The 22,281-nt window shown below is 39.6% G+C and overlaps 1 protein-coding gene and 1 pseudogene across 1 annotated transcript in view; both read right to left on the bottom strand.

The window, feature by feature from the left end:
• LOC141509174 (uncharacterized) overlaps positions 1-1,853 on the bottom strand; it is a 1,085,709-nt gene extending 1,083,856 nt beyond the window's left edge. Inside the window, exon 1 of the mRNA XM_074218500.1 lies at positions 1,612-1,853. The gene's annotated coding sequence lies outside the window, so the exon portion shown is untranslated. The remainder of the gene's footprint in view (positions 1-1,611) is intronic.
• Positions 1,854-6,048: 4,195 nt separating this feature from the next.
• On the bottom strand, positions 6,049-21,598 carry LOC141509165 (uncharacterized; annotated as a pseudogene).
• Between the last annotated feature and the right edge of the window lie 683 nt (positions 21,599-22,281).

The raw sequence follows: 22,281 nt of genomic DNA, 5'->3' as shown, positions 1-22,281 counted from the left end.
CTTAACCCCATTTGCCTTGCTAAAAGAAAAAAAGAAAAAAAGACTCTGGGATGGGGCTTCAAGTAATGACCAGGGCAAGCCTGAGGTATCAGACAGAATCCACTCTAGGGTTCAGCTACCTGGCAGGGGCCAGAGGGCTCTGAATAAAGTAGGGGCAAGGAAGCAGGAAGTCAGGGTAAGGAAGGGTTTGGGAGACTGAGCTGCCAGAGTAGCTGACGTGGGGAGATCCTAGGGAGATTTTGTTTGGGTGATAAAATCACCAGACTCTCAGATTCTGGAAGGAAAGAAAAGGCCTTGCAGGTTATTGTGAACAGGCTATACTCACCAGGGATGGCGGGGGGGGGGGGGGGGGGGGGGGGGTCCTGCAGCTCCCAGATGGTTATAAAAAAGCTCAGATTATTACCCAGGTTAAGTTCTTGAACAAGAGACAGCAATTGATTTTTTAGAAGACAGTCAGTTTAGCAAAGAATAGACTGCTACCGGCTGGGTTGGGGGTTAATAGCAAGTACAGCGAAGAAAGGGAAACAAGGGAAACAGCCACAAGATGGTGACTGAGCTTAGATCATCTTGGATCCAGCTTCAAGCAACTGGGACCACAAGAGTCCAACAGCAAGAACCTGGGATCACATGGCTCTAGCCTGGAGAAAAGAAAGAGCCAAGGGACAAAGATTGGGCTTGGATAGACCTGTATTCAATTGGGAGGAGGGAGTTGGCCAAAGCTTTAGAAGGAGCCTAACCCATCTCCTGTGCAGGGAGGAGTCTGGGGGGGGGGGGGGGTCAAGGAGTGACCTACCTGGAAGTGATGGGAGTCAGTCTTAGAAAGGACCTTAGAAGGCCTGACAGGTGGAGGAGGGGTAGGGGGAAGGGGCTGAAAGGGATCTCTTTTATCTTGGTGAATTTACATTTGAGAAGTGAATTAAACTGAACCTTGGAGAAGGAGCCAGAGGCCCACAAAAATGTCAAACCCAGACAGATAATAAGTCTAGCAAATAGTTCTCCTTCAACAGTGGGACAGTGTAAGAAAGCTGGGGGAGGAGATATCTCAGGGACAAAAGGGTGCCAGGAAGGCAGCAAAGGCTGGGAAAGCAGCATGACTGCCTCCTGGGTTTTTACATGGAGATGGGGAGGACTCCTGACACCCTCTTTAGATCTTAGCTTGGAGGTAGCTTCTCTGGGTCCCTAGAATCTGATAGGGAGCCATCCCAAGAATCACAGTCCAGTTATCAGAGGTCAGGCAGGAGGAGGGATGTACAGGGGCATGGAAGCAGGACTTCTGGGTCCTTCCTAGGAGCCAGGGTGGTTGGGTACAGAACTGAATCTCTAAACAGGTGCTGGGGGCAAGGAGATAAACTAGGTGGGTCCTGAGGGGGAGACTGAAGACTGAGGGGGAGGTTGGGCAACTGGAATCCAATGTTAACTGGGGATGGCACCCTAGGAAGTTTGGGAGGCAAAGAGAGTCAGCTGGGGAGCCAGGTTTGGGAGGGGGCAGGAGGGCTCCAGGGAAGGGCCCTAAAGAACAATGGGCATGAGGTCAGACAGCGAGGATGAAACCCATAGGAAAAGTGGGGCAACAGCAAGGAAACTCAGCACTGACTTCTGGCTCAGACCTACCTTGGACATGCAAGCACAGAGCAGGCTCCTGCAAGGCAGAAGACAGTGATCCCAGGGCCAAAGGAAGAAGGCAGCTTGATCTTAGCTCCAAAGGCTCATGCTTCCAATCAATCCACTCTGGAAGGGGATTTCCAGTCCCATAAACCCCATCCTGGCCCATCCAACTGGGATCCCAGAAACTTCCCTTTCTTCCTAAGGCTCCTGGAGCCCAGACCTCAATCCCTGATTCCTTTCCGCCCTGAGCCCTGCCCCCCCATCACGTGGAATGATTTGGCCACTAGAAATAGCAGGCTGCCCCTCCTGACTCCTCCCAGACCTCGAAACTCCACCCCCTCAAGGCTCAGATTCCACCTAGCTCACTCCCAATTAGACTGGTTTTCTTTGAAAGCGCAGCCTCCATCCCTCCGCCACCTCCCTCCCTCTTTGCCTCCCTGCTCTGGGAGCCAGATCTTTCTCCTTCTGAACACAACCTCCTGGTCTGCTTGCATTTCTCCCCTTGCATGTGCATCTTCTTCTTGTCTGGGACATCCAGGACTCCACAGGTCCTTCTCTTTCTTCACTCTCTTTGGCATACTGACCTATAGTGGTATTTCTGAGTCAGAAGACACACAGGTTGGATAGCCTTTGGACAGAGTCCCAGATTATTTTCCAGAATAATAGAACAGTCCATTGGATTAATTTCCCTATCTTTCCCACATCCCATCCAACATTTTCCATTTCCCTTTACATTCTGGGCTAGTCAATGTGATGGTATAAGATCCTCAGAGTGTTTTCCTTTGCATTTCTCTAATTATTAATGCTTTCTTTTATAGGAAGATGGATAGTTTGTATTTCTTTACTTTTTTCCAAGGAAGAAATTCAAGCATATTTTTTTAAAAAGCCTCACATTTGTAATCATTAATCCAAGTCATTAACAATAAGAATCTCAGATTGGCAAAGATGACTAGAAAATAAAAATCACAAATGTTGGCAGGCCTGAGGAGCGTTGGACAACCTTGACACTGTTAGTGAAGCACTGAACTGGCCCAGGTCTTTCTCTGAAACAATTTGGAGCTGTACCCCAAAAGCTTTTGATCAGTTCATACTCCTTCAGCCAAGGAGCATGTGACCTATGTGAGAGTAAGATCAAAGGAAAAAGAGAAGGACCCAAGTGTTCAAAAATATTTTTTAGTGGTCCCATTGCTGTAGCAAAATGTTGGAAGTTAAGAAAGTTCCCTTTGGTTACTCTAATGACTGAAAAAATTATGACTTAGTAATGGAATGGAATATAATGTTACAATAAGAAATTTTGAAAGTTATAAGATGGAGAAACCTATGAAAATTCATATAAACTCATTTGAAGAAAATTAGCAGAATAAATCATTCAGCAGTAACAGTGTAAACACAGACCACTCAAAGGACTTAAGAAACTAGAGCTGATGGACTCTATAGATTGAGGAAGGCACTTGGGGGCATAGATAACTGGGGAATTTAGTTTCACTTTTTATTTGATACAGAAGTTTTGGATCATTTTTCCTTTTCATCTCGGGGGGCAAATCAGAGGGAGAGAAAATAAATATCTTTTTTAAAAATTGAGTTTATGGAACAGCTAGGTGGCACAGTGGATAGAGCACCCACCCCTGAGTTCAAATCTGACCTCAGACACTTAATAATTACCTAGCTGTGTGGCCTTGGGCAAGCCACTTAACTCCATTTGCCTTGCACAAACCTTAAAAAAACTGATTTTAAAAAATCAAGCTCAAGGGGAAAAATTTTTTCCAATAATTGGAAAATGCAAATGATCAGATTCTGCCTCAAACTGATGCAACTGGCAAAGAAGAAAAGAAAAGAGCAAGTGTTGGAGGCTGTTTAGGCAAATAGTAACATCAATTCACTATGGAACTATGAAATCCAAAATCATTAAATTGTGTATCCATTTTGACTCCATGACAGTAATAATGGGCATATTCTATCAATCAAAATAAAAATTTTAAAAATTTGCATACACATTGTCACAGAAAGATTTGCCCTTCCTTACTGACTTTGTTAAGGGTCTGGACAGTCTCAGACTTGACTCTAGTCTCCTCCTGAGTTTGGAGACAGGATGGGATGAGAGGGGACTCCCCAGATATTTCCCAGATTCATGACTTCTCAGGACTGATTCTACCTACTTTCCCCCAACATTGTTTCCCTCTGCAAGCCTTGCCTGTATGGTGTCTGATCCAAGGGAACAATGTCCCCAAGCTGTTTTCTCTGATTCTGAGGGCTGGGACCCCTGACTGCTCAGAGGTTCTTTTTGTCATCACAAAAGTACTTACTGTGTGCTGGGAGCTAGACTGAACTAGAACCAGACCAAAATGGACAAAAGATGGCCAGGCCTCAAGGAGCTCCATTCTGACAGGGCACAATTCAGAAAAATGGTGTTTGTCTTTGTGGGGGTCTAGAGAGAGGACAGTAGATTATCTCAGAGAATCTGCATCAGTAGCTGCTGGGACAGGGAAATACCTTCAGGAGGAGGGAATCTAAGTCCTAAAAGGAGCCAAGGGGTGGCAATGAGGAGGCAGATCTTTCTTAGGGCTCTCCCGGGGCATTACCAGCTCTTCATTACCAAGTCATCCTCATTCTTTCTCTCTGCATCCTAGAGCGGTCCATCACCCTCTTCTCTCCTAGTTCTTTTACCTGTCTGACCCAGCCTTCTCAGTGTTCTTTGTCAGCTCAAGTCACATCCTGTAACTCTGTGATTAGGAATGTCCCCACAGGACTCTTCTCGAGGTCTTCTACTTCCATTGGGCATCTCATTGGCTCTCATAAATGCAATAATCATCTCTCTGCTGAGGATGCTCAAACCTCTTTGTCCGTTCTTCCCTGTCTGCTGACCTTCAATCTCACACCTCTTAGGCACCTCTCGAAAATCTCTAACTGGATGTGCAGGAGCCATATGAAACTCAGCATGTCCAAATCTGAACTCATCATCTTTCTTCCCAGCCTTCCCCTCTTCCAAACTTACTTGTTACCATTATCCTCATCTCACATTTCTCTAATTTCCCCCTCTTCTCTTCTAACTCTGCCTCACCCTGGGACAGACCCTTATCACCTCATTCCTGGATCAATGCAATAGCTGCTGGGGAGGGGGGTTGTTCACATCCAGTCTCTTCCTATACCAGTTCATCCTCCACTCAGCTGTCAAAATAATCTTCCTAAAATTTGGTCTATGTCACCCCACCCCATTCCTACTCAATGGTGTCCCCCACCAGGAGCAAATACAAAAGCTTCTCTTTGGCATTCAAAGCCCAATATAGCCCTCTCTACGTTTTCAATACTCTTACACCACTGCATAATGTAATCTGTGATCCAGTGACACTGGGCTCTAAACTGTTCCTCTATCAGCATCCTCCACCTCCCAACTCCTGACCTTTTCTTTGGGCATTCCCCATTCCTTGGACACTCACTCATCTTGGTCTCATGGTTTCTTTCCCGACTCAGTTAAAATCCCTCCTTCTCCAGAAAGGTTTTGTTTTTTCTGTTGTTTGTTGCTTTCCGATTGTTTTTAGTTTTATCCGACTCAACTCTTCATGACTTCATTTTTTAAAAAAAAATTGTGGCAGAGTCACATTTCCTTTTCAAATTCATTTTATAGAAGAGGAAACTATGTGATTTGCCCAGGGTCACACAGCTAGTATGTATCTGAGGTTAGATCTGAACTGAGTTCTTCCTGACTCCAGGTCAGTGTAGTCTACAAAGTACCACTTGATATTCCAACTTTTTATTGCAGTTCAGTTGTTTTCAGTCATTTTTCAGTCTTTCCCTTGCTTTTCAATGGATTTCAGACTTTCTAATGTCCCTTAATTGTTTGATCTTTCTTGTGTTTGTTATCACCAGTTACATCAAATGTTACATCAAATGTTACATCAAAAATTAACATCAAAGGCCATTATATCCAAAATACAGGAAGTGTGCCTTCAAGAAAACTATCAATATAGCTTTGCTATTTTAAAATCCATAGCCATGAAATAAAATTAAATATAATAGTGCACATGCATGCATATACATGTATATAAATAAATACACACCCATTAATATATAATAAATAAGAAAGAGGATTGCAGATGAAATAGTTTATTTTTTATTGTTTTTCATTCTGAAATACTCAAAAGTTCAATATATTATTTCAGACTTGTCCTCGTGTCCTTGTGTGTATTCCATTTAAGTTCAAAAAAACTTAAGAAGATATACCTTTTCTGAATGCTCTCTTTTTCTAAATAAGTTATAGGCCAGGGTCAAATATCACAATTTCCCTAATAGGAGAACAAATCTCACTTAAAATGAAATCAGATTAGAATTTCATTTTAGGATAAAATCAAATCAAATCTAGATCTGCCATCACAATTGGCATCATATTGAGCTTCACCATGATTCAGCAAGATTCTCTCTGAATGTTTTTCCACACTGAACAAATTCTTAAGATTTTTCTCCAGTGTGAACTCTCTGGTGTTTAAAAAGAAAGGAGTCACATCTGAAAGTCTTTCCACATTGATTACATTCATAAAGTTTTTCTGCAGTATGGGTTTTCTGATGAACAGCCAGACTGGAAGTTCTGCCAAAAGTCTTTCCACATTAATAACATTTATAAGGTTTTTCTCCAGTGAGAATTTTCTGATGTCTAGCTAGACCAGATCTACCTCTGAAAGTCTTTCCACATTCATTACAGTCATAGGGTTTTTCTCTAGTATGGACTATCTGATGAGCAGTAAGACTAAAAATGAATCTGAAAGATTTTCCACATTAATTACATTCATAGGGTCTCTCTCCAGTGTGGATTCTCTGATATAAAGTAAGAACAAAGCTCCTTCTGAAAGCTTTTCCACACTGATTACATTCATAATGTTTTTCTCCAGTGTGGACTATCTGATGTTTAGAAAAAGTGGAGCTGTATCTGAATGCCTTTCCACATTGAGTACATTCATAAGGTTTCTCTACAGTGTGGATTCTCTTATGCTCAGTAAGATGGGAGGTTTGTGCAAAAGTCTTTCCACAATGATTATACTCATAATGTTTTTCTCCAGTGTGGACTCTCTGATATATAGAAAAAGCGGAGCTGCATCTGAAAGCCTTTCCACATTGAATACATTTATAAGGTTTCTCTCTGGAATGGATTCTCTTATGTTCAAAAAGTTTATGGTGTTGTCAGAAAGTCTTTCCACATTGATTACATTCATAAGATTTCTCTCCTGTATGGTTCTGCTGATGTACAACCAGATTGCAATTTCTGACAAAAGTCTTTCCACATTGATTACATTTATAAGTCTTCTTCCCACAGTAGATTGTCTTATGTTTAATGAGACTGGAACTGCATCTGAATGCCTTTTCACATTGACTACAATCCTGAGGTTTCTTTCCAGTGTGGATTCTCTGATGTTTACCAAGACTAGAACTGTATCTGAAAGCCTTTCCACAGTGACTACAATCATATGGTTTCTCTCCACTGTGGATTCTCTGATGTACCATAAGTGAAGAATTTTCAGTGAAAGTTTTACCACATTCTTGACAAACATGAGATTTCTCTCTAGTGTGAATTCTCTGATGAGAAATAAGGGATGACTGTTGGCTTAAGGTCTTTCCACATTGCCCACATTTATGTAACTTTTCAGTAGTTTGAAATTTCTGATGTTGAATAAGGGAGGATTGGTGCTTAAAGACTTTACCACATTCATTACATCCATAATATTTTTTTCCATTTTGAATTTTCTGGTTGTCAATGAGCCCTAAATAATACTCAAATGTCTTATCATTTCCATTGCATGCACTGAGTATTTCTCCAGTATGACTTTTCTGATGTCTAATTAGGTCTAAATTCAAGCTAAATACCATCTCACATTGATTACATTGATAAGTTTGTACTTTAGGAGGCTTCTCATGAGACTTAATCAGCTCTAAGCATTCCCTACACTTACTATCTTGAGAACAGCCATTCCTGGAGGTCATTTTCTTACAGCAAATTAGAACTGAATTTTGTCTGAAACTCTTTCCATCTTTATTAAATTCACAGTAATTTTGTTTTGTTTTTTTTTCCTATCTTGATATCAGAGTCACAGATTTCTCTGAAACTGAGGTTGCTGTGACCATCATTCATGAATTTCTGTTGCCATAATTGTTGCACAGAAATGCTCAGCTTGGAAAAAGGCCTCCTCACTGCAAGCCGCATCACTCCATCTGAAAGAAACAGAAAACAAACATGTGTGAGTATGTATATAGACACATACACATACACCTATATGTGGACACAAAAACATATTGACATAAAGTTAACTTCTATATTATCTTTCCCTAGGGAAAGAGAAGAGTCTTCAAACTTATAGCAATAGATTCAGTCATTTGAAAATTTCTTTAGATCACACCCATAGGAGGATTAAATTTACAAAGCTCTTCAAATATCATCACATTGGATCTTCCCAAGATATAAGCCTTATATAGTCATTAGAATCAAAACTCAGGTCATGAGCTCAGAATGGTTGAGAATTCCCCAAGTCTTCTGGTCTAAGGGGGAGCTTTAAGTAGAGCAGTCTAGCCCTGTGCTTAAAAGTTTGCAGTCTGACTTGAATGTCCATTTTCCTTCTGTGTCCAGTATTCTCCACATTTAGACAAGGTATCTAAGGTTAGGATATACAGATCAGCCATTGGTACAGATACTGCAGATCTGTTGAGTTGCTCCGACTGTCAGATGGATTCCTGGCTACTAAGAGGTTTGGATTCCATTGTCCATTTGCTGATGAAATGGTTGTTCTCAAACCTTTGTGCCTCAGTTTCTCCTTATCATAGATTTTTATGATGGCAGATTTATCAATTTGTGGAATTGGTAACTAATATTAATCAGTCAATCAATACACTAAGTATTCAACCAGAAGCCCTATCATGTCTATAAACATAGTTTATTTCCCTGGTGATCCCTTTTTTTTCTTATATTTTCTCTTCTTGTATCTAAGACTATATCATGACTGCCAACCTCAGATTGCATATTCACCTGAAGCATACTATATTATGTTCTGGCCCATCGTGTTTTAAGGACAGTCATTAATGATTTACTTTTAAAGATGCATTTTTAAATGTTTCTACTCCCTAATTAAAAAAAGAAAAATCAAATTCTTTCTAATAAAATTTTTAAAAAATCTGTCTATTTCCAATGTCAAAAAAAATTAGGTCTTATGCTAGCCCTTGGGTCTATCACCCATTTGACAGGAAATGACAGTCTTCTGGAAGTGAATGCCATGCTTCACCATTAGACATATAGCAGCCATTCTTATTTTGTGATTGATGAAAACTCTGGGCATTCACAGGAGGAATGAGCTAAAAAACTCTTTAATGGAACATTGAACAGAAAATAATTGCCCAATTTTATTATAAATATTTCAAAATAAAAATAAAAATAAAAAATAGAGTTTTCTCTGAAAGAAAAAAGTAAATATATATGATTTAAACATAATAGTTTGCTTTTTGGCAGTGATTCCAAAGGCTCACAATAAGGCATCCAATGCTTTTCAAGTTCAGGCAATGGTTACATGAAACTCTGATCCCCTCTGATGAAGTGCAACATTCATTTCTCAACCTGCCATCAAATTCTTCCCTAGGTGATGGAAAAGTTTGAAATTCATATGAAAATCAATTCCCAATGGATGGTCACACATAGGCATATATGGTCACTACACCAAAGTAGTTCACTCATTCCAAGATTCTCTTGTAAGCATATTGTATCAGTAGAGTCATCACCAGATCATGAAAATACAACTATTTGCCCAGATAGTAATCTCCTCAAAAACATTAAGTTGGGGCAATTAGGTGGCACAGTGAATAGAGCGCCAGTCCTGAAGTCAGGATGATCTGTGTTCAAATCCAGCCTCAGACACTTAATAATTGCCTAGCTGTGTGACCTTGGGCAAGTCACTTAACCCCAATGCCTTAAATAAATTTAAAAATAAGCTTATTACAAATCATCTGGAAACCATCATGAATGATCACAAGCATTCTACAAAAATAGTCCTTATGATGCTATTTTTTTGATTCAAACTTATCTTCCATCTTAGTCTAGCAGATAGAGCTTCAAAGAAATTGGTAACCAATATTAATCAGTCAATCAAAAGACTTTGTGATTCTATAACCAATGTACCAGAAAGAAAAAGGCTATAACTGACAAGATTCTTTTTGTAGAAATGTTCTTTTGTATAAATGAACATTGTTCAAAGGAAAAAAATTGAAATGTATGTGATTGACTTTCAAATACATTTATCATTCAATACACTACTTAGTCAGTAGAAAAAAATAAATCTTTTCTATAGTATTTAGCAATTCAAGTTGCTTATTTTGTAAACCAAATAGGACTCTAATGGCACAACAGATCGAATGTTGGCCCTGAAGTCAAAAATTGCTGGTTCCAGGAGCTATTTCAGTAACTTGCTAGCAATAGGATCTTGGGTAAATCCCAGGACATCTGTTTGCCTCAGTGTCTTTTTTTTTAGAATTTTTCAAGGCAAATGGGGTTAAGTGGCTTGCCCAAGGCCACACAGCTAGGTAATTATTAAGTGTCTGAGGCTGGCTTTGAACTCAGGTCCTCCTGACTCCAGGGCCAGTGCTCTATCCACTGCGCCACCTAGCTGCCCCCCAAATAGGATTCTAATGTTACAACAGATCAAGTGTTGACCCTGAAGTCAAAAATTCCTGTGTCCCAAAGCTATTTCAGTAACTTGCTAGCAATAGGATCTTGGGTAAATCCCAGGACATCTGTTTGCCTCAGTGTCCTTATTTCTAAAAGAAGGATAATAATACCATCTACTTTCAGCAGTTTGACTATCTCAGGATTCTCCTCAGAATCAAATGAGATGCTATTTGCAAAGACTGGGGCATTTATGAGACACCACATAACTATTAGCTATGATCACTATTATTTTGATGCTTTTTCTTCAGTTCTGCTCTCCTTCCAGGTCTGCCATTCTCCTCTCCTCCTGCTATTTAATTATGTCCTTGTTGAACTTAATGTATTTTCTTTTGTGTGGATCTTTTGTGAGGGTTCATCTGTTGCTTCTTCTTAAATCATCTCCATGTTTGGATTCTAGACTGTGAGCTCCTCATATCAGTGCTTGTCCAATATCTTTCTTTATATCCCCAGAGCTTTAGCTCAGTGATTACAACATAGTAGGCACTTCTATTAATGTTTACTAAATGTCTGCCTGGCCTCAAACAAGGCCCTCGCTCTACCTCAGTTCCCCTGCAATTCAGACTCTCTCTCTCTGCTGGTCAAGTGTAGACTCTGGTCTTAGTCCTGATTTCTCTCTCTTCTTTCACTTTATTACCTGCAAGAAGTTACCTTTTGTCCTGTTTCTAAGGGGATGAGACTGAACCAGACTGGAGATCATAAAGGCTGCTGGAGGGTCTCCTGCTATGGGACACCTAGGAGTCTCTGCATCCAAGTCTCCCTAAACTGTGGGTGCCAGTCACCTACATGCATCTGGCCAGTGAACCTCCAAGAATGGAGTCAATGAATGGACCATAAAGATCAGGGAAGGAACTTGAGTTTGGTGTCTTCTGTGAACCTCAACTTTGAAAGAATTCTGGATAAGACACACTGGTTTTTATGTCTACTCATCTGTTGACATGAAACTAGGCTGTCTGACTCTGCTATAAATTTATGTAACAAAAAGCTAATTGTGTACCATTGTGGCAAGATAATCCTTTGACATCTCATTATTCCACTCATCACAGCAGTTTTTCAAAAATTTTACATTTCTCCCCTAATCTCACCATTTGATTTGTTTACCTTCACTCTACCCTCTCAGCTGAGAACTTGGCCTCTCTTTTCACTGAAAATACTGAATATTTAAAGAAGCCTCATTTAATCTATCCTTCCTCAGAAGATATCATCCTATCTCTATGCTCCCTTTCATGGCTGAAAAAATCTAGAGATGATGTCTCTAATTCCTTTACTCTTTCTCCTGACAAAAACTCTGCTGTGTGGCTCCCAACATAATTATTTAAAAAATCTCTCCTCTTCAAAAATTACCAGTGACTTACACATTGCTAAATCAAAAGGTTGTTTCCTCAATCCATCATGCTCCTTGACTTTTGACAAACTCTTCTCTCTTGATTTTTGTAACACTCCTCTCTTTGGGTTTTCCCCCTACCATGTCCAAAAACTAAAATCATTATCACTCCTCAAACCTTCTCACCTTCTACTTTCATGAAATAATCCAGGTCACCCTCCCAATTGTCCAGTCTCATAAAAAGAGATAGCATCTATTCCTTATCAACTCTCACACTCTCATACCATCCTCCATTAATCAATCTTTTGGAAATCCCTGTCAAGTTCCCCTTGGTAAGATCTCTCATACAACCCTTCTCCAGACTCAGCCAATTTCTAGGTTCAGGCTCCGATTTCCTCATAACCCAAGGCATTGCAAAAAAGCAGTTTGCTTGGTCTCACCACATCATGTTTCTCCATAGGTCAGTCAATCATCTACCCAGTTGTCAGATTTATCTTCCAACGTGGCCTTCTGACAGGTCAGTGCATACTCAGTAATCTCCAGTAGGTTCTCTAGCATCAGTATGAAATAGAATGTCCTCTGTTGGGTTCTAAGAACCCTTTATCACCTGCCCCTCTCCTCCCTTTCCAGTCTTCTTTCACCCTTACTCCTACTCCTCATATGCCATAATCTGGTAACAAAGGTTTCCTTTGTGCTCCTTGGACAGAACAAACCATCTTCCAGTCTCCATGGGTTTTCCCTAAACTGCCCTGCATGTCTATGATTTCTCTGAAGCCTCAGCTGAAGCCCACCTCTCCGCAAAGAAACCTCTTCTAATTCTCTTAATCTAAGAGTCCTCCCCACCTTGGAGAGCTGTAAATTATATCCCCTATTCAGCATGTATTACATCTTTCTGTTCATGTTGTCTTCCTCATTAGTCTATGAGCTCCTTGAGGCTTGAAATGTCCTTTGCCATTCTGTAAATGTTAGCATTCTGGGACCAGTGTAGACCCTTAATGAAGCTTGTTGGCTTAAAGACTGGGAAAGAGACTTAAAAACAGAGTCTGAGCCCTTTCTGGACCCCCTTCACAGAGAGTTCCATGACCCAAAGTTCCAACAATGAATACTTGTATCCCTGGAAGAAAAGGGAAAGGCCATGGTGTCCAATCCCATTATTTCATAGATGTGGAAACTGAGGTTCAGCAGGTCAATGACTTGCCTAGAATCCCCCCTGCTAAAAAAGTGTCTAACAAAAAAGTATAAGTCAGCTCTTCTTGCCTCCACATCTAGCACTCCCAGTCCTCTCAGACCGGCTTTCACTTCCCTCACCTGGATAGGTTCTGGGGTCTTCTCGCTCCAGGCATCCATGGTTGCTTTCTCTTGCTCAAAATGGGAGATCAAATCTCTGGGAACTGGAAGGCCTGGGCATCCAAGTGAAGAAAACATGAAAATGAAGAGATACTCTAATTTAGTTCTCTGGAGGGAAAGGGGACATGCTGGAAGGGTCAGGATGGTTTCCATGACTCCTCAAAGACTCTGGATTCAGGAAGTTGAGTTCAAATGGGGGTCTCTAGAGACTCATTAGCAAAGTCATATGAGCTCTGTTTGCCTCAGTTTCCTCAAGTATAAAAATGAACTTAGTTCAATGATCTAACTCACAGGCTTGCCCTCTGAGAATCACATCGAGATAAACATTAGTGAAGAATGTTCTGAGAACGAAGCTTCACTCTATAGTAGGAACATGATTTAAACATGATTATTCCCTCCCCTTTCTTACCTACCATTTCTCCTGGAATTCTGTGGAGCTCTAAAAGGAGAACAGAGAGACATTTGCTATCCTAGGCTTCTGAGAGGAAGACAAGGAGAAGACAGCTACATTTTTAAAGCAGATAAATAAGAAGACCCAAAGAGGAAGGGGGTTACTTTGGGAAGGGAGGGGAGAGACCTTTACTTCTCCGTGGAAAAGCTGCCTTAAGTAGTTTTCTCAAAATTTGACAGAGAAAACTTAATATTCAGGGAAAAGTTAGACCAAATACAACCTCTGAGATGACTTCCAACTCAGATTCTTCAACATTGCTGTCGAGCTTTGGTTTTGGATATACCCCAGGGGAAGAGTCCTTACCCAGGGAGATCAGGTTCTGGGAAGTCTCCACCATGACCTCCTTGAATAGCTCTTTCTGAGAATGGTCCCAAGAGGTCCCAGTCCTCTGGGGTGAAGTCCACAACCACAATCCTTGAAAGGAAAGTCACCAACCTCCTAAACCATCAAAAATACATAGGAAATTAGAGCTAAGACCTCAGAATTCACTCAAGTCCAACTCTCATCAGCTTGTAGTAGGAAACAGAAATACAGAGATGGGATTTTACCAAAAGAAATATACTTTATGAGTGTGAGTAGTTTTTTTGTAATTGGAATAAAATTGAGAAATGCATATAATTATATATATATATATATATATATATATATTAATATCTATACTCCCTAAGAGTACCAGAGAAATTGTGTATTCTTTCTGAAAAAAATGTGAGGGGTCTCTGGAAGAGAAAGGGAGAAGGTGACATGGAATTTCTTCTCTCATCAGAACTGACATTATAAAAGATACAATATAAAGAAAATTTGAGATGCTAACAAATATTTTGTAATTTGACAAGTACAATGTTTCCTGTGTTAACTGAAAAGAGAGTTAAGACAAGATTTAATTGATTTCCTAGTTGGCTGAAATAAAGAGTCTTCTCTGGTTGAAAAACATGAACAGTAATTCTTAAAAAAATGTTCTAATCAGAATCTGCATTATATGAGACTGTTTCCAGGGAATGAAAAAGAGATATTTATTATTATAGGCAGTGCAATGGGAAGAAACCCTGGGCTCAAAGTCAGAAAAGCAAGATCTAATCTGGTCTCACACACTTACCAGATGTATGATCCCAGTTAAATCACTTAACACTGTTTGCCTCAGTTTCCTCAACCATAAAATGAGCTAGAGAAAGAAATGGAAACCAAGCTAGTATTTTTGCCAAAAAAAACCACTTCAAAAAAGGGTGTAAGGGGGTGCCTGAAAAGTTGCACAATACTGGAAAATGGCTAAAAGCAAAATTATTATATTATGATCTTGAGGTGGCTCTGGGTATGATTAGGTCAAAGTGAAACATCTAGTGTCTTTGCTTTATGATTCCTTTTTATTTGTTAATGGCATATATGTTTATTAATATTGAAAATTAGTTACATAGAAATAAGAATAACCAAGAAAGGGAAAGGAAGTTTTCTTCATTCATTAATAAATGGGAATATTTAAACATTTAAACCCCAACATGTTTTGAGATTTGATCTAATTCCTGAGGAAAAACATGGCCAGGTTATTTATAAAAAATAAAGTGCTTAAAATACCCCCTAAATTCTGGAAATTGGGATAACAAGAGTCAAGAGATAGAATAGAGGCAGATTGACCAATAACACAGAAAAGAGGTTGACCAGCTCTGAAAATTCATTAATCCTTTGGAATAATCATTTACTATTACATTCTGCTAAGTGAAGATCAGGTGTTTAGTCAGTATTCTTGGAATTTGATGGTCTTTTGTATCATTTTCTTCCATTTCCATTACAAGGACATCTCTCAGTTTTTTTTCATAGTTTCCATTATGTTGGAGTAATTCTGTATCATGTGAATAAAATCCTTTACTTTTTTATCATTTTGATTTCTTCTTTAAAACAACAGACTTATGCTCTATTTTAAATCTATATTTCATCTTTCTATTATTTATCTTCTGAATAATTAAGGAATTATTCAAACTTTTCCCCAATTTTTGTACCAAGAATTTTATATACATTGTTCTTCTCCAATAGTCTCTGGAGTCATCATTCTATATTTCATAGCATTTGTTCACAGTGTGTTCACTGTAGGAAGACAGTTTCTATTGTTGTGTTTGTTTTGGCAAGGCAATGGGGTTAAGATGACTTTGCCCAAGGTGACACAGGTAGGTAAATTAATTAGAATGTCTGAGGGCAGATTTGAACTCAGGTCCTCCTGACTATAGGGTCCATGCTCCATCCACTGCCACCTAGTGTTGATTGGCAATTTGATTACCTAACCCACTCCCAAAAGAAACTTTCAAACTTCTTTTCCTCCCTATTCCAAATTTCTTTCCTTCTTCATCCTCCCACACTCATTGTTTATCAGGGTGAATCTGGGCCATGAATTCCAGTCCTCCATTTAAAGACAAAGCTCAGCTCAACATCAGCTCATTTCTCACCTGGCTTTAACCACTTTGGGATTTCTCCATTAATTTCTCCACTGTGCCCCCAGGACCTGGTACCTTCCCGCCATCACTCTCCACTTTTTGGCTTCCTTTTGTGAAATTGTTTCTCTGAACTGCAATTAGAAGCATAGTGAGGGCCGAAACTGCCCTTTTAAATTTGAATTCCCAGCCCTCACCACATGACCCTGAGATATAAAAGATGCTTAAGATTGATTGACTGTTGACTACTCAATCACTCTCATTCCATTATAACCTACCCCTTATTCTACTGTTCATTATTGAAGATGGTTTCAACCTAAGCTTCCATCTGCTCTCAAATTCTTTTCAGATGTTTTCCAACATATTATCCAATTACCTTTCTTAAACTCACCATGTCCAAAAGACATGGGGAATTAATCTAAAACAGGGTGAGGAGATAGTGTTGTCCTAGAAATGTTATAATGTATATATATTGCAATATACATGTCAATATTATATACATAATATAATGTAAAATACATAATGATAGATATTATATGTAAATATATATGATATAAAATGTTTCAATAACAGTTTTTCTGGGAAAAAATAAAATAACAAATTTTTAGATTTTCTATTCAATAATGAACATTACTATCTTTTATCTGGAAAATCAACAAAAAATATCAAGCCCTGACCTTGGAGTTTTTCTGATTTCCTAGGATTAAGATGCTCATGAAACATTTAACAATAGGCTCTCACCAGCCAGTTGATGTTGACTCTAGCCCATGGGCAGAGTGTTAAAGATCATTTTCCAAGGAGAGGATAACTGATTCCATTTTGCCTTGTTTTTGTCATTTTGCTGTGTTTATCCCGCAACATCAATCACAGGACCAACTACAATGGATGGTTGCCATTCAAAGTCCTTTTAATTCTTGTAGTTGGCATAACAAGCCCCAGCTGTAAAAACAGCTGTAAAACAGTCTTTGGAAGGCCCTCTGCCCTAGATCTGTCCTGACAAGGACTCCCCTTGCACCTGGTGCCACTACCCTCTACTCACAAGTCCCATGGCTTATCTTTCTGCTGTAACCAAAGTATTCCTTTAATTTTTTGAATAGCCAGCTACAACTTACAATGAGCCACCCATTTTTCTTCTTCTCATGTATTATATAAATGGCATTGCTGAATTGTTCATAACATAACCTCCCTTTAAGAGTTGGTGGAGGGGGTGGCTAGGTAGCACCAGTGGATAGAGTACAGGATTCTCTTGTAAGCATATTGTATCAGTAGAGTCATCACCAGATCATGAAAATACAACTATTTGCCCAGATAGTAATCTCCTCAAAAACATTAAGTTGGGGCAATTAGGTGGCACAGTGAATAGAGCGCCAGTCCTGAAGTCAGGATGATCTGTGTTCAAATCCAGCCTCAGACACTTAATAATTGCCTAGCTGTGTGACCTTGGGCAAGTCACTTAACCCCAATGCCTTAAATAAATTTAAAAATAAGCTTATTACAAATCATCTGGAAACCATCATGAATGATCACAAGCATTCTACAAAAATAGTCCTTATGATGCTATTTTTTTATTCAAACTTATCTTCCATCTTAGTCTAGCAGATAGAGCTTCAAAGAAATTGATAACCAATATTAATCAGTCAATCAAAAGACTTTGTGATTCTATAACCAATGTACCAGAAAGAAAAAGGCTATAACTGACAAGATTCTTTTTGTAGAAATGTTCTTTTGTATAAATGAACATTGTTCAAAGGAAAAAAATTGAAATGTATGTGATTGACTTTCAAATACATTTATCATTCAATACACTACTTAGTCAGTAGAAAAAAATAAATCTTTTCTATAGTATTTAGCAATTCAAGTTGCTTATTTTGTAAACCAAATAGGACTCTAATGGCACAACAGATCGAATGTTGGCCCTGAAGTGAAAAATTGCTGGTTCCAGGAGCTATTTCAGTAACTTGCTAGCAATAGGATCTTGGGTAAATCCCAGGACATCTGTTTGCCTCAGTGTCTTTTTTTTTAGAATTTTTCAAGGCAAATGGGGTTAAGTGGCTTGCCCAAGGCCACACAGCTAGGTAATTATTAAGTGTCTGAGGCTGGCTTTGAACTCAGGTCCTCCTGACTCCAGGGCCAGTGCTCTATCCACTGCGCCACCTAGCTGCCCCCCAAATAGGATTCTAATGTTACAACAGATCAAGTGTTGACCCTGAAGTCAAAAATTCCTGTGTCCCAGAGCTATTTCAGTAACTTGCTAGCAATAGGATCTTGGGTAAATCCCAGGACATCTGTTTGCCTCAGTGTCCTTATTTCTAAAAGAAGGATAATAATACCATCTACTTTCAGCAGTTTGACTATCTCAGGATTCTCCTCAGAATCAAATGAGATGCTATTTGCAAAGACTGGGGCATTTATGAGACACCACATAACTATTAGCTATGATCACTATTATTTTGATGCTTTTTCTTCAGTTCTGCTCTCCTTCCAGGTCTGCCATTCTCCTCTCTCCTGCTATTTAATTATGTCCTTGTTGAACTTAATGTATTTTCTTTTGTGTGGATCTTTTGTGAGGTTCATCTGTTGCTTCTTCTTAAATCATCTCCATGTTTGGATTCTAGACTGTGAGCTCCTCATATCAGTGCTTGTCCAATATCTTTCTTTATATCCCCAGAGCTTAGCTCAGTGATTACAACATAGTAGGCACTTTATTAATGTTTACTAAATGTCTGCCTGGCCTCAAACAAGGCCCTCGCTCTACCTCAGTCCCTGCAATTCAGACTCTCTCTCTCTGCTGGTCAAGTGTAGACTCTGGTCTTAGTCCTGATTTCTCTCTTCTTTCACTTTATTACCTGCAAGAAGTTACCTTTGTCCTGTTCTAAGGGGATGAGACTGAACCAGACTGGAGATCATAAAGGCTGCTGGAGGGTCTCCTGCTATGGGACACCTAGGAGTCTCTGCATCCAAGTCTCCCTAAACTGTGGGTGCCAGTCACCTACATGCATCTGGCCAGTGAACCTCCAAGAATGGAGTCAATGAATGGACCATAAAGATCAGGGAAGGAACTTGAGTTGGTGTCTTCTGTGAACCTCAACTTTGAAAGAATTCTGGATAAGACACTGGTTTTTATGTCTACTCATCTGTTGACATGAAACTAGGCTGTCTGACTCTGCTATAAATTTATGTAACAAAAAGCTAATTGTGTACCATTGTGGCAAGATAATCCTTTGACATCTCATTATTCCACTCATCACAGCAGTTTTTCAAAAATTTTACATTTCTCCCTAATCTCACCATTTGATTTGTTTACCTTCACCTACCCTCTCAGCTGAGAACTTGGCCTCTCTTTTCACTGAAAATACTGAATATTTAAAGAAGCCTCATTTAATCTATCCTTCCTCAGAAGATATCATCCTATCTCTATGCTCCCTTTCATGGCTGAAAAATCTAGAGATGATGTCTCTAATTCCTTTACTCTTTCTCCTGACAAAACTCTGCTGTGTGGCTCCCAACATAATTATTTAAAAAATCTCTCCTCTTCAAAATTACCAGTGACTTACACATTGCTAAATCAAAAGGTTGTTTCCTCAATCCTCATGCTCCTTGACTTTGACAAACTCTTCTCTCTTGATTTTTGTAACACTCCTCTCTTTGGGTTTTCCCCCTACCATGTCCAAAAACTAAAATCATTATCACTCCTCAAACCTTCTCACCTTCTACTTTCATGAAATAATCCAGGTCACCCTCCCAATTGTCCAGTCTCATAAAAGAGATAGCATCTATTCCTTATCAACTCTCACACTCTCATACCATCCTCCATTATCAATCTTTTGGAAATCCCTGTCAAGTTCTCCTTGGTAAGATCTCTCATACAACCCTTCTCCAGACTCAGCCAATTTCTAGGTTCAGGCTCCGATTTCCTCATACCCAAGGCATTGCAAAAAGCAGTTGCTTGGTCTCACCACATCATGTTTCTCCATAGGTCAGTCAATCATCTACCCAGTTGTCAGATTTATCTTCCAACGTGGCCTTCTGACAGGTCAGTGCATACTCAGTAATCTCCAGTAGGTTCTCTAGCATCAGTATGAAATAGAATGTCCTCTGTTGGGTTCTAAGAACCCTTTATCACCTGCCCCTCTCCTCCCTTTCCAGTCTTCTTTCACCCTTACTCCCACTCCTCATATGCCATAATCTGGTAACAAAGGTTTCCTTTGTGCTCCTTGGACAGAACAAACCATCTCCAGTCTCCGTGGGTTTTCCCTAACTGCCCTGCATGTCTATGATTTCTCTGAAGCCTCAGCTGAAGCCCACTCTCTGCAAGAAACCTCTTCTAATTCTCTTAATCTAAGAGTCCTCCCCACCTTGGAGAGCTGTAAATTATCCCCTATTCAGCATGTATTACATCTTTCTGTTCATGTTGTCTTCCTCATTAGTCTATGAGCTCCTTGAGGCTTGAAATGTCCTTTGCCATTCTGTAAATGTTAGCATTCTGGACCAGTGTAGACCCTTAATGAAGCTTGTTGGCTTAAAGACTGGGAAAGAGCTTAAAACAGAGTCTGAGCCCTTTCTGGACCCCTTCAAGAGAGTTCCATGACCCAAAGTTCCAACAATGAATACTTGTATCCCTGGAAGAAAAGGGAAAGGCCATGGTGTCCAATCCCATTATTTCATAGATGTGGAAACTGAGGTTCAGCAGGTCAATGACTTGCCTAGAATCCCCCTGCTAAAAAGTGTCTAACAAAACAGTATAAGTCAGCTCTTCTTGCCTCCACATCTAGCACTCCCAGTCCTCTCAGACCGGCTTTCACTTCCCTCACCTGGATAGGTTCTGGGGTCTTCTCGCTCCAGCATCCATGGTGCTTTCTCTTGCTCAAAATGGGAGATCAAATCTCTGGGAACTGGAAGGCCTGGGCATCCAAGTGAAGAAAACATGAAAATGAAGAGATACTCTAATTTAGTTCTCTGGAGGGAAAGGGGACATGCTGGAAGGGTCAGGATGGTTTCCATGACTCCTCAAAGACTCTGGATTCAGGAAGATGAGTTCAAATGGGGGTCTCTAGAGACTCATTAGCAAAGTCATATGAGCTCTGTTTGCCTCAGTTTCCTCAAGTATAAAAATGAACTTAGTTCAATGATCTAACTCACAGGCTTGCTCTGAGAATCACATGAGATAACATTAGTGAAGAATGTTCTGAGAACGAAGCTTCACTTATAGTAGGAACATGATTTAAACATGATTATTCCCTCCCCTTTCTTACCTACCATTTCTCCTGGAATTCTGTGGAGCTCTAAAAGGAGAACAGAGATACATTTGCTATCCTGGGCTTCTGAGAGGAAGACAAGGAGAAGACAGCTACATTTTTAAGCAGATTAATAAGAAGACCAAAGAGGAAGGGGTTACTTGGGAAGGGAGGGGAGAGACCTTTACTTCTCCGTGGAAAAGCTGCCTTAAGTAGTTTTTCAAAATTTGACAGAGAAAACTTAATATTCAGGGAAAAGTTAGACCAAATACAACCTCTGAGATGACTTCCAACTCAGATTCTTCAACATTGCTGTGAGCTTTGGTTTTGGATATACCCAGGGGAAGAGTCCTTACCCAGGGAGATCAGGTTCTGGGAAGTCTCCACCATGACCTCCTTGAATAGCTCTTTCTGAGAATGGTCCAAGAGGTCCCAGTCCTCTGGGGTGAAGTCCACAACCACATCCTTGAAAGGAAAGTCACCAACCTCTAAACCATCAAAAATAATAGGAATTAGAGCTAAGACCTCAGAATTCATCAAGTCCAACTCTCATCAGCTTGTAGTAGGAAACAGAAATACAGAGATGGGATTTTACCAAAAGAAATATACTTTATGAGTGTGAGTAGTTTTTTTGTAATTGGAATAAAATTGAGAAATGCATATATATATATATCTTCTCCCTAAAGTACCAGAGAAATTGTGTATTCTTTCTGAAAAAATGTGAGGGTCTCTGGAAGAGAAAGGGAGAAGGTGACATGGAATTTCTTCCTCATCAGAACTGACATTATAAAAGATACAATATAAAGAAAATTTGAGATGCTAACAAATATTTTGTAATTTGACAAGTACAATGTTTCCTGTGTTAACTGAAAAGAGAGTTAAGACAAGATTTAATTGATTTCCTAGTTGGCTGAAATAAAGGTCTTCTCTGGTTGAAAACATGAACAGTATTCTTAAAAAATGTTAATCAGAATCTGCATTATATGAGACTGTTTCCAGGGAATGAAAAAGAGATATTTATTATTATAGGCAGTGCAATGGGCAGAACCCTGGGCTCAAAGTCAGAAAAGCAAGATCTCCTGTATGGTTCTGCTGATGTACAACCAGATTGCAATTTCTGACAAAAGTCTTTCCACATTGATTACATTTATAAGTCTTCTTCCCACAGTAGATTGTCTTATGTTTAATGAGACTGGAACTGCATCTGAATGCCTTTTCAC

The sequence above is a fragment of the Macrotis lagotis genome, chromosome 1 (genome assembly GCF_037893015.1).
Source record: "Macrotis lagotis isolate mMagLag1 chromosome 1, bilby.v1.9.chrom.fasta, whole genome shotgun sequence".
Taxonomy (NCBI): Eukaryota; Metazoa; Chordata; class Mammalia; order Peramelemorphia; family Peramelidae; genus Macrotis; species Macrotis lagotis.
This window is presented reverse-complemented; position numbering and strand designations above follow the sequence as displayed.